The sequence below is a fragment of the Anopheles merus genome, unplaced genomic scaffold (assembly GCF_017562075.2).
Source record: "Anopheles merus strain MAF unplaced genomic scaffold, AmerM5.1 LNR4000655, whole genome shotgun sequence".
NCBI classification, from domain to species: domain Eukaryota; kingdom Metazoa; phylum Arthropoda; class Insecta; order Diptera; family Culicidae; genus Anopheles; species Anopheles merus.
Genome location: NW_024428235.1, coordinates 32,501 through 34,703, shown reverse-complemented (window position 1 = coordinate 34,703; position 2,203 = coordinate 32,501). Strand labels below are relative to the sequence as shown.

Sequence of the window (2,203 nt, the reverse complement as noted above, 5' to 3'; positions counted from 1 at the left end):
GCTGCTTACCAAACTTTGAACGCGGTAACTTGCACTCGGCGCTGACATGCACGGCAAAACCTCAGTCTTGATATGTGCGGGGAGTTCCTTAAGGTTCTCTCTCCCGGAGATCGTCACTATCCGGGACGTACATTCATTTGTACCTGCATTTGCGTAAGCTTATGTAGAGAGCATATCAAGACGGGACGGGTGTGTTGGTGGTCGAGTGCGTTGCATACCAAACTTTGAACGCGGTAACTTGTACTCGGCACCTACACGCACTCCCTTAAGGTGCTTGCCGTTCTTAACTATTGGTTTGATATGTGCGGGGAGTTCCTTAAGGTTCTTCCTCCCGGAGATCGTCACTATCCGGGACGTACATTAATTTGTACCTGCATTAGCGCACGCTTTTGTAGAGAGCATATCAAGACGGGGAAAGGTTATGTTGGAGGTCGAGTGCGCTGCTTACCAAACTTTGAACGCGGTAACTTGCACTCGGCGCCGACATGGACACTTCCCTACTTACAGGTTAAGTTGTGAGTTATATTCAGTGTAACACGTCTCGCAGAGAGACAGGTGATTGGCCGTTCTCACTATAAGTCTTGATATGTGCGGGGAGTTCTTAAGGTTCTTCCTCCCAGAGATCGTCACTATCTGGGACGTACATTATTTGTACCTGCATTAGCGCACGCTTTTGTAGAGAGCATATCAAGACGTGAAGGGTTATGTTGGAGGTTGAGTGCGCTGCTTACCAACTTTGAACGCGGTAACTTGTACTCGGCACCGACATGGACACTTCCAACCCCAAGGAATGAGTTGTGAGTTTTACTAAGAGCAACAGGTAATGGCAGCGTTACCTATAATTCTTGATATGTGCGGGGAGTTCCTTAAGGTTCTTCCTCCCAGAGATCGTCACTATCTGGGACGTACATTAATTTGTACCTACATTGGCGCACGCTTTTGTAGAGAGCATATCAAGACGTGAAGGGTTATGTTGGAGGTTGAGTGCGCTGCTTACCAAACTTTGAACGCGGTAACTTGTACTCGGCACCGACATGGACACTTCCAAACCCAAGGAATGAGTTGTGAGTTTTTACTAAGAGAAACAGGTAATTGGCAGCGTTACCTATAATTCTTGATATGTGCGGGGAGTTCCTTAAGGTTCTTCCTCCCAGAGATCGTCACTATCTGGGACGTACATTCATTTGTACCTACATAGGCACACGCTTTGTAGAGAGCATATCAAGACGTGAAGTGTTATGTTTGTTGGAGGTCGAGTGCGCTGCTTACCAAACTTTGAACGCGGCGGTAACTTGTACTCGGCACCGACATGGACACTTCCAAACCCAAGGAATGAGTTGTGAGTTTTACTAAGAGAAATAGGTGATTGGCCGTTCTCACCTATAAGTCTTGATATGTGCGGGAGTTCCTTAAGGTTCTTCCTCCCAGAGATCGTCACTATCTGGGACGTACATTAATTTGTACCTGCATAGCGCACGCTTTTGTAGAGAGCATATCAAGACACGGGACGTGTTGTGTTGGAGGTCGAGTGCGCTGCTTACCAAAACTTTGAACGCGGTAACTTGTACTCGGCGCCGGCATGGACACGCCCCAAACCCTAGTCTTGTGATGTGTGCGGGAAGTTCCTTAAGGTTCTCCTCCCAGAGATCGTCACTATCTGGGACGTACATTAATTGTACCTACACTAGCGCACGCTTTTGTAGAGAGCATATCAAGACGTCTCGTAGAGAGACAACACTTGTACTTGTACAAGTTTGAGTAACCCATTGTTGCAGGTCGAGTGTGTTGCATACCAAACTTGAACGCTGGTTACGCCACTCGGCGCCGAAAGGCACTCTTTAAAACCTAGGCAGGGGATCACTCGGCTCATGGATCGATGAAGACCGCAGCTAAATGCGCGTCATAATGTGAACTGCAGGACACATGAACATTGATAAGTTGAACGCATATGGCGCATCGGACGTTTAATCCCGACCGATGCACACATTCTTGAGTGCCTACTAATTACCAAAGTCTCATTTAGTTAACTACAGTGGCCGTCCGCGAAGGTGCCCGGGTCATCCGACGCACTGGGCGGTCGCTGCATAAATGACGTGCTTGGTCCCCGTCTGCGGGTCCTCGGGCGTTGAAAGTGGACACTCTCGAGCGTATGTTGGATGCGTTTCGTGTTGGTGGGTTTGATGCGTAGGGTTTGTGGTGTGTT

General features: G+C 48.4%; 1 non-coding gene across 1 annotated transcript; it reads left to right on the top strand.

Moving 5' to 3' along the window:
- The first annotated feature begins 1,841 nt into the window (after positions 1-1,841).
- LOC121602849 lies at positions 1,842-1,999 on the top strand. The gene has a single exon (XR_006006517.1). It is a non-coding gene; the product is annotated as a 5.8S ribosomal RNA (ribosomal RNA).
- Positions 2,000-2,203: the final 204 nt, after the last annotated feature.